This window comes from Bombina bombina, chromosome 3, assembly GCF_027579735.1.
Source record: "Bombina bombina isolate aBomBom1 chromosome 3, aBomBom1.pri, whole genome shotgun sequence".
NCBI classification, from domain to species: domain Eukaryota; kingdom Metazoa; phylum Chordata; class Amphibia; order Anura; family Bombinatoridae; genus Bombina; species Bombina bombina.
In genome coordinates this window covers 395,359,339-395,370,231 of record NC_069501.1, presented here as the reverse complement: position 1 = coordinate 395,370,231, position 10,893 = coordinate 395,359,339, and positions in this window count along the sequence as shown.

Below are 10,893 nucleotides of genomic sequence, written 5' to 3'. Positions count from 1 at the left end.
TTATGACCCTGGGGAAGTCTCCCTATGGGTGATGGGGGAAACCAGACGTGGACTCCTTGCCCAGTGTGCTTAGAGGAATGTGGCTGCACCTCACTGACGAGGCCCATAGGAGGCCGAAACGATCGTCTGGGGTTGTCATGTTCCTTGTTCAGAGGAGAATTGCCTGGTATTTCGGGGCTGGACTGACCTTACTTGGCGGGATCAGACTGATATACTTCAGGAAAGTTTTCTTCTGTGAAAAGCACACTGGTCTAAAAGAGGCTGCTTCCGGGTGGTAAATCGCCATAGAACAAGCCACTGAGCTGTTGTTCGTTCCTGGTAGAGCGCTTCTCTCTTCGTATGCAAATTATTATGACCCTGGGGAAGTCTCCCTATGGGTGATGGGGGAAACCAGACGTGGACTCCTTGCCCAGTGTGCTTAGAGGAATGTGGCTGCACCTCACTGACGAGGCCCATAGGAGGCCGAAACGATCGTCTGGGGTTGTCATGTTCCTTGTTCAGAGGAGAATTGCCTGGTATTTCGGGGCTGGACTGACCTTACTTGGCGGGATCAGACTGATATACTTCAGGAAAGTTTTCTTCTGTGAAAAGCACACTGGTCTAAAAGAGGCTGCTTCCGGGTGGTAAATCGCCATAGAACAAGCCACTGAGCTGTTGTTCGTTCCTGGTAGAGCGCTTCTCTCTTCGTATGCAAACACCAAAGGTTGTCTTGTTACATCTTGTACAAAGGGTAGTTGGTGTCATATTACACAGGTTAAGGTTACTTTCTAGTCTTTTTGTGTGTATTTTTTCCAACATAAACTTATACAAACAATTAAACTTGTAAAAATAAACATAAACAACTTTGTTCACTTAATGAAATACTTATGGAAGCTACAATCCAGCTGAAAGAAGACCATTTCTCTTCCTGGAGTAAAAAGTTCTATATCTCATTTCCCATACTCCAACCGACTCCCCTCTGCATGATAGAGTATTTTATATGTAGCATCACTATAGTGTGGGGAGACATAAACAGACTCCATACAGGACATTTCTCAGGCAAATCAGCTTCAGGATGCAAAACAAGAAGAGAGGAAGGTCGAGAAGAAGAGGGAGATGAAAAGAGGAGTGAGAAATGGAGGAGAGAGGTGAAAAAATATATTTTTTTTAATATATTTTTTTATATTTTTTTCTGTAGTGTAGCTTGCCCCCCCAAAAGACCAACCCACCACCCCCTCCCAGATCCCTTATATCATTTTTATTACCCCCTCTCTGCCACTTTTTGTTCAATATTTTTCTGCAGTGTAGCGGTTCCCACCCGCTCCCTACCTGTGCACGCGCCCCTGCGCATCCCTGCGATCCCGCCCACTATCCCGCCCACCTCTTGCATCAGCAGATGCATCGATGGCCGCCCACCCGCCTCCCAGACTGGCTCCCACCCACCAACGATACCGGCCATCGATGCCCTGTGCAGAGAGGACCACAGAGTGTCTCTCTCTGCATCGGATGGCCAAGGAGGGTTATTGCAGGATGCCTCAATATCGACGCATCACTGCAATAACCGGAAAGCAGCTGGAAGCGATCAGGATCGCTTCCACCGCTTTCCAAGACCAAAGTCCTCAGTCGTTAAGTGTCTTTTTTTTGAGGACGTATGGCCTATGTCCTTGGTCCTTAAGGGGTTAAATTGTATGTTACATCTGAATCATGAAAGTTTAATTTTTACTTTACTGTATTATATGTTATGTTTTAGCAGCATTTTCTATTAGAAAACTATTTGTTTCTGGAGCTTGCTAGGTCAGCCTACATAAGGAGGAAATGCTTTCATGTGTGCCAGTATTTAGTGTGAGTCCCAAATATCTCTCTAGACTTCAATTAAGGTGGATTATCGATATCCCTTCCCATGACAGGAGAGATCAGTGTTTGCTACAGCATTAAGCATACTTAGGGCTAGATTACAAGTGGAGCGCTAATTTATCATGCGCCTGTAAACTGGCAAATTTACAAATTTACATTGGCTGGTTACAGTGGCTGGTTATTGCTTGCTTAAGCTTGCAGTAGTAATTAGCGCTTAAAGAATTCACCAGAGATCAGATCTCTGGTTAATTTTATAAATGTGCCCCAAATGCCCCCAAAATACAGTGGTGTGTATATTATTAAAAAAGAAATTGTAGCATTTTTATTTTTTAACAAAATAATTGCACCAGGCAGTTTTGGGGGGCTAAAGTTGGCAGGTGTGGGGTGTTAGAAAAAAATATGTCACTAAAAAGTGACTTTACATTGCGGTCTATGGGAACTGTGTGCTCTCTGTAAATATATATGTATATAAGCATATACATGTACATATATTTATAATTTGCTGCCATAGCTGTGCGACTTACCCCCTTCACTGTGCTTAGGTTCTGTGCCGTGGCTCCTATTTGAGGCTATAGAAGCTCTCTCTTGTGAGCATGCGCTGTTATTACTCAGTGTAGCGCAAATATCGTTTTCCCGAAAGCAATATTTAGTGCTCCACTTGTAATCTGGCCCTAAATGTGTGGATGTTGTTGTAGGATACTTAAAGGGACACTGAACCCCAAATATTTCTTTTGTGATTCAGATAGAGCATGCAATTTTAAGCAACTTTCTAATTGACTCCCATTATCAAATTGTCTTCATTCTCTTGATATCTTTATTTGAAATGCAAGAATGTAAGTTTAGATGCCGGCCCATTTATGGTGAACAAACTGGGTTGTTCACCCACCAATAAAAAGGTGCTTTCCATGGTCTGAACCAAAAAAAATAGCTTAGATGCCTTCCTTTTCAAATAAAGAAAGCAAGAGAACGAAGAAAAATTGATAATAGGTGTAAATTAGAATGTTGCTTCAAATTGCATGCTCTGTCTGAATCACGATCTGAATCACGAAAGAAAACATTTGGGTTCAGTGTCCCTTTAAAGGGATAGTAAACACTTTATTTTTGTAATAAATTAACACACTGTGGCCTATTTATCAAAGGTCTTGCGGACCTGATCCGACAGTGCGGATCAGGTCCGCAAGACCTCGCTGAATGCGGAGAGCAATACGCTCTCCGTATTCAGCATTGCACCAGCAGCTCACAAGAGCTGCTGGTGCAACGCCGCCCCCTGCAGACTCGCGGCCAATCGGCCGCTGGCAGGGAGGTGTCAATCAACCCGATCGTACTCGATCGGGTTGAATTGTGGTGATTCCTGTCCGCTTCCTCAGGGTTATGAAGCAGCGGTCTTCAGCAGGGATATACAGAAGATTTTTTGCAAACATTGGCCATTATTACAAATTTGCAATCCAGAGATCATAGAATTTCAATAACCCCCTATGCCAGCCTATAGAAGGGCACGTAATTTAAAGGATACATTAATTAAAGCAGACATTGGGTCAAGTAAAATGAGTAGACAATCCTTTATTGGAAAATAAATACAGGCTGCTTCCCCTGTTTAAATTGCTTAAATTGTAATAATATGATCAAGGGATCTACATTTTCCCATCCCAAAACTATACTTGCAATACAACTTATGCCATTTACTTACTTAAGTGTCCGTGTGCCCGTATAAATGTAGGTGAGTCTACTCGTCAGATAAGATAGATAGATTGAACGAACACAAATGAAACATTAGAACTAAATATATCAAATCCCCAGTTGCTGAACATTTTCTACAAGCAGGACATCATATGTCCCAACTTAGGTTCCAAATTATTGACCATATACAGGTACCTTGATGTGGGGGTAATAGAGAAAGAATGCTGAAACAGCTTGAACTATATTGGATATATAAATTCCAGCTGGTATGAATAAAGATTTTGATCTATCCATTTTTTTGTAACTACTCTGGACAAATTGTTCCTTTTTCTTCTGCTTGTTTATTTTATTTTATGCATTCTTGATATAATAATATAAGTATGGATATTAGTTGTATGTAATAGGCCCTTGATAGTCATGTATATGTATACATATGGTAATATATAGCCTTCACTGTCCACTAGATCAGGGGTCAGCAACCTTGGGCCCCCAGATGTTTTGGAACTACATTTCCCATGATGCTGAGACACTCTTTAGGCTGTCTGAGCATCATGGGAAATGTAGTTCCAAAACATCTGGGGGCCCAAGGTTGCTGACCCCTGCACTAGATGGCAGATCTAGGTATATATATGATAATATTTTTTACTGACCACTAGATGGCAGGATATTAATGTGGTTTTCCAATTACCCTATAGGTGATGGACACAGGTGTGTTAATTGTCATAATGGGAGGGACTTATGGTATTTAAGGTGCAATGGTATTGTATGGTCTATGCAACATGATTAAAGGGTAATACCCGAAACGTAGTTGATTTTTTGTTTTACTTGGAGGTGATGTGAATAAACAGAACATCTTTTAAAATTACTGGAGTGCTGCCATCTATTTTTCTTTTTTGGATTCCCCCTTAAGTGACGCCTACACACAGCTAAACATCAACATAACTAAAGATCACAGATAAGGTTTAAAAAAAAAATTACATATAGTAAGCAATAAGTAAAAATAGAGTAAAATTATATCCACAGCGACATCTGTGTAGGGAGTACTGCACTGCACACAATATTATCAAACTAAATACAGGCTAAACGTAACATGGGACAGACTTATTAGACAGAAAGCCAAAAATGGGGCTGTCCCGGGAAAAACAGGACTGTTGGAAACTATATTTGCAAGGGCCATCTTAGTAAGTGCACTCTATAGAGTACGTGCGTCAGAAATCTGCCACCATCTCATCTCACATATTTACTATTTTTGTCATCCATGAGAAGTAAGGGATATTACAAAAAAATACCCCTGCATGTAGGGGAGACATAAGGTGACCTTGTGGTTTGCTTTATGCAAGCACTGGACCTACCAACTTTGTTCCCCATCACATAAGACAATTTGGGTATATATTTTGAACATCTTTAAATGCAGAGAGAACTTCATTTATGCAAATGTATACCAATGAGCATGGCTGGTATTTTTCCAAAACTACACCTGGGTTGTGTTCCTGAACTACAAACGTTGCAAACAAAATTACATTATTTTAAAATGGTTATTTTATATGCAGATCTCTTGCAATACAGAAAAGGATACATAATATGCCTGTATGTACAATGAATGTGTATCTGATCAATAAAATATAGATTAAAGTTTACAGAATGGTTATCTAATTGACACTTCTATCAATATGCCCGTTTGCTTTAGCTACTAGTACCTCAGTGAGTAAATTTCTAGCTGGTTCATTTATCTTTTTAATAGTATTTAATATTCATAAAAAGATATATTTAAAGGGACATAAAAACAAATACTAAAAGTTAAAGGGACAGTAAACACCTTTAGATTTCTATGTAAAATGTTTATTTATGCAAAATGACACAACTTTTTAATAGACTTTATTTATGTTTCCCCTTTTCATGTAATTTAATTGTGTAATTTCTCAGAGAAAATGCACCCTGCTGACTTCTCAAAGATAACCCTCCCTTACAAATATTTTCCTTAATTGGCTTTAACTGATAACAATTGCAAAATATTTCACTTTTTACTAAGATTATGACTAACCTTGTTGTCTGCAGCCTGAAGCCAAGATTGGCTCCTCTTGGGTGGAGTCTGGTTGATGAAAAACAATTGCAATAAAAAGTTGTTTTAAAAACATTTAGACTTGGCTGATATGTTATTCTATAGCAACACAATAGAAATATATTGCAATTACAAGGTGTTTACCATCCATGGAAAGCATTCTATTATTACATTATTGCTGTTAGATAAGTATTCCATTCCAAAACCATGGGAATTAATATGGACCCGTTGTGGCTATAACAGCCACAAGACTTTTAGGAAATCTATCTACAAGATTTTGGAGTGTGTCTGTGGGAATTTGTGCATATTCAGCCAAAAAAGCATTTGTGTAATCAGGAAAACATCTGGCTCACAATCAGCATTCCATTTCAACTCAAAGGTGTTCAGTACGGTAACCACCAATCACAAGCTTTCTCTTAGTAGTGCATTTCTGCCCTTTATCTTGCCTATATTTTTCAACAAAAGATAGCAGGAGATCTAATTAAATTTGATAATCGTTTCTTAAAATTACATGTTCTATTAGAACCAAGAAACTTAAATTTTGACTTTCATGTCCCTTTTAGAAGGTAAGGGCCAACAAGTTTCCAGACAAGGAACCTGTCCACCACCCGCATTGACCACTGGCAAAATTTAAGGTGCTCTAGTATGCAATCCCGCCCCCTGCTCTTGTGTAACAAACCACGCGAGAGCAGGGTTAATCAGTCACCCCGGTCAGATCAGTCTAGGGTGATTTTAAAGGTCAGGACAAACAGTCTTATTACCACAGCTTCTTAAATTGCAGTTGCTCACATCAACTTGATCACCAGGGCTCCAAAGCTGTAAACACAGCTTCATAAATAAGCCCCAAAATGTGGTTTGTTATGGGACCACAAAGCTTGAACCTATAGAACCATTGCTGAGAGATATTTCATCCACATCAAAAGGAACATTTTATGAGGATAGTACAATAACTAAACTATGAAAAATTAACTATATCAAAAATAGTTTTGATATTTGTAATGCATTTAAAGGGACATCCTACTCCAGATTTTTTATTGTTTAAAAAGAGAGATAATCCCTTTATTACCCATCCTCCAGCTTTGCATAACCAACACAGTTATATAAATACACTTTTTACCTCTGTGATTTCCTTGTTTCTAAGCCTCTGCAGACTCCCTCCTTATCTCAGTGCTTTTGACAGACTTGCATTTTAGTCAATCAGTGCTGACTTTTAAATAACTTCACGGAGTGAGCACACTATTATCTAAATGGCACATATGAACTAGAACTGTCTAACTGTGAAAAACTTTTGAGATAAAGGCAGCCTTCAACGTCTTAGAAATTAGCATATATGCCTACCTAGGTTTAGCTTTCTACAAAGAATACCAAGAGAGCAAAGCAAATTTGATGATGAAAGTAAATTGTAAAGTTATTTAAAAGAAAAAAAGAAAAGGGCGCCTCTTAGTGTAGCCAATTAATGATATGATATAGCGATATTTGTAAAAGTATACTCACAATATGAGAAGGCAAAGATAATGCCTAGGAGTACGGTCTAAGAACTTGCAGTGTCCCAGCAAACTGTGCACTGAGATGGGCTGCTCCTTCCAGAATCAATGCAGGATTCAGAAATCTATGATGGAAAGGAATGAAGGGCAACTCCAAGTGCAAATCAGTGAGATATTCTTAACCCTTGCAACCACCCGGGGGTATAAGGGTACTCACGTTTAGAGATGCACCCAATGGTGCAAATGACACAGACTGCTACTATTATAGTGGCCCAGTACACATAACCAATCGTCTCCCAGGTGTGTTAGAAGATATATTTGGTATGCAAAAGTAGCAAACATTTCGAAGAGACTCCAAAGAGTGCTTGGTTATAAAAAAAGATTTTTATATTAGAAAGTACAAAAATACAGTACAATAGTTTAAAAACAACGGTACTATTTGCTATGCGTTTCTCGGCGTCTCCCGCGCCGTTACTTCAGGCATATAATACTGTCAGCACTCTGAGTCTCATATAAACCCTCCCGCTACCAATCATGAAAAAACAACCTCCCTAGTACACAAGTGGCTATTAACACACTGTATACTAAACCCTAATAGATGTTATACAAATTTATATAATATACATTAAATAACTTTTTCAGACATTATAAACCCCTGCATAAAATAAACAAAGACAAAATTGATCTAATATAACGGACCGCATCAAATCCTAATTATTTATAGACATATTAACATATGTGTAATGTTGCAGACCTGCTGTCAAACATTATACCACAAATAAACAAGGCACATATATTCATTTAGCACTCAGAAGTATACAAATAAAGTGTACATACAAAATGAATAATAGATAATGAACAATCACGAGTTCCATTTACTAATGCTAAATGGTTTCAAACAAACAAAAGCAAGCAAGACCAATCGTAAGAGGTTTGTGCATGACATATGCAAGACCATCCGACTCGAGTGGACAATAGTCTCAATGGATGCGAAAAGAGGTGTGGTTGGATAAACCAATCAGGTCTCACAGACGTCAGCCACAACTCCCATAGAAATAATACTGTATCAACATTAAAACAAGCGCCGTATGCGCTTATTATGCAAACAGCAAAATAAGAACCCAAAAATAATAATAAATATACGTGACAAGATGTTTAGTCAACCTCAGTAATAAAAAAGTAAATAGATGATGAGAAAAGATATATACTTCTTGTCAAGTGAAAGTGGTGTGCAATATTTTATAAAGGGAACAATTTAATCCTATAGCGTCAGCATATAATTAGATCATATGGACATTGGGAAAAATGTATTAATAATATATATATGACTAAGTGTTAATGTGAAACTCAACTAGACAAAAGAGACATCACAATATTGCAGAGTGTGATTCTAATAAATTAATAGGAAGGTGTAGGGGAACTCCTATATATTATATATGTGATAGTAATGTAATGCTGGTAATAGAGTGTTGTATATAATTAAAAAATGTGTCGGAATGTGAAATGTGTAGGAATGTGTAAAAAAAATATGAATAAAATATGACTTATAAGCAAGCCTATAAAAGAATCTAAATACCACTAGCGGTTATTAACGACTATGTGAGAAATTATAGAATTAAATAATAATAATAATAATAAAACTAACTGTTGGGAATGTGAGATATAATATAACAAATACCTCATATGTGATGAAATATAATGTGATAATATGTGTACTATATGATAATACAGACTATAAAAAATGAATAAATTAAAGGTGTTACAAGGGTAAGGAATAGCACTAGTAGTAAATTAAAACATGAATTAAATGTTGGATCAACAATAAGTAAATAATACAAAGATATACTAAGCTCATATGGGATAATGTATAAATCATGTGTTAAAAAGCCCCAGTGTCAATGACTTCGTTGAGGCCATCCGGATATAAGGATCCAAATTTGTGGATCCAGTATGTCTCACGTTGACGGAGCCTAGACATTCTGTTTTGAAAATTATTAATTGGAATGATTTCTAGTGGTGTAATTTTCATTACACATTTTTTCAATGCAGTGTGCCTGAGTGTGGTGTCTTGAGGTACTACATTTGTCTAGACCCCTTTCTATACATCTAAGATGTTCAGACCATCTTTGTCGTACCTTCCTACAGGTGCGGCCTATGTATTGTAGGCCACAGATGCAAGACATACAATAACTACATATGAGGAATTGCAAGTAATTCTTTGTGACACCTAAAATGTTTGACCTGTGCTAAATGATAAATATTGAATGCCCTATCTGAATCCTGAAGTTTAATTTTGACTAGACTGTCCCTTTAAAGATACCACTTTTCCCACACAAACATATTGTTACATTTGTCCACTTAAATGAAAGTTAAATAGAACATCAGAGTGCCATGAGAGATTATGTTGACTCATGTTTTTTTGTTTTGTTTATCAGGCCCCCCACATTCATGCCTAACCCACTATAAATCTTATTTAACCTTTTTTTATTTTACGCCCAGTGGCAATGTTTTAACTCCATCTGCCTCCAGTAGATCTGCATTCTTTGAAATAACCCCCATACCCCAGAGGCCTGTGGCTGCTTAACTCTGTTTCCTCTAAAACATCATAACCGCAGCTTCACCCTTTTCCACTATCCCTTAGGGATAATCTAATAAAAAGAGATTAAACAGCCAACCAGTGGGAGGTTTGAAGAATTCATTAACAGGTCATCTGATTAGTGAAGATGTTCCTGGTAGCAAAACATTCCTTGTTGTTCAGAAAGACTCTGGAGCTCAGAGAAAAGGGAAAGACAAACAGTATGGGGTTAACAGAGGATGCATCTTCTGTTGCAAATAATCTGCAATAATTAAAACAAATGGGATGCTGTTCATTTATCTAATTGGAGCTGTCCAATTCAAGAACGTTTCTCATAGTTATGCAACACAAAATGAGTTGTATATAAACATTCTCAGGGAGCCTTAGATATGTATGCTAACATGCATAAACAATGGTAGCAGATAAGTGCCATTTGGTCTACCTTATCCCAACCTCTCATATGTAATGCAGCTGATTAGAGTGCAAAGACCACTTCTTTACTAAAGAAGCCTGAAATGCATATAATATATTCTACAAATATTACATTTTATACTGTCCTATTACAAGACAATCTATGGTAGATTATACTTTATTAATTGTGTGGATTTGATTAGAAAATCCAATAGCTTGAACAAGCAGTATTAAGCACAACATTGACAAATTAAATAATAAATAATAAAGTGAACATATTTTTATCAAATAATAGAAATCAGACTGAGTTTTAGGATATTTATATATAGTTATAAAAACATTTTTTTTTAAATCTACCCCGAGCACAAACTGTCCACACATAAAATTAGCTAAAAACTGATGTAAATGCTATGGCTGTGAACTCATTTATGTGTCATTCTGCTATGAACTGGCTATGATGTACATAAGTGTATGTACCTACTGATAGCCTGAGGGCTGTGTAAGACATGCAGGTACTTACCCAGACAATACCCCCTCTACTGATCTTACCCCTTTGTAGAGGATACAGTAGAGAGCCCATCAAGTACTGTAACAAACAGTAAAGGATATACTGAAGGAGTACACCTACATGGCCAGACAGTAGGAGGCTAAAGGACCCATCCCAGCGACACCTGTGACAGGCTTGGGACCACACTCCCACAGGAGAATTACATTGCACAGCCAGTACTCACCTATGTCCGTCCCTTCCAAGTTTCACCTTGTGAGGGGAAAGCAGGATTTATAGCCCAATACATTTTTAAATAAATGCCTGAGCACCTAATTTTTCACAAATTTATAAAAAAAATTGAATGTTT